This window comes from Pyxicephalus adspersus, chromosome 1, assembly GCF_032062135.1.
Source record: "Pyxicephalus adspersus chromosome 1, UCB_Pads_2.0, whole genome shotgun sequence".
NCBI lineage: Eukaryota > Metazoa > Chordata > Amphibia > Anura > Pyxicephalidae > Pyxicephalus > Pyxicephalus adspersus.
In genome coordinates, this window is record NC_092858.1 from 42,931,676 (window position 1) to 42,931,986 (window position 311).

Sequence of the window (311 nt, forward strand, 5' to 3'; positions counted from 1 at the left end):
TTGTAAAGGATCGTGAAAGATCCTTTCCAACGACAAAAATTGCAAGTGTGTACGCAGCTTTAGGACCAGTGGGATCATCTCCAGCCACCATACCCGCCAAGTACATTTCTTATAACCCCGGTCCCTCCAATGATGACATTTATAGAGCAGTGCCAGCAGTATAATCAGAAGAGCCCACCAATGGCAGCCCCCTATAGCTCTGTGTGTGTCGGTCCTCTCCCCCATTGTCCCCCTGGCTCTGATACACCGAGCATTCAAACCTCCCGCCATGCACTTCCCAGCCCCGCCAGTCACGTGACAGAGTGGCGTCA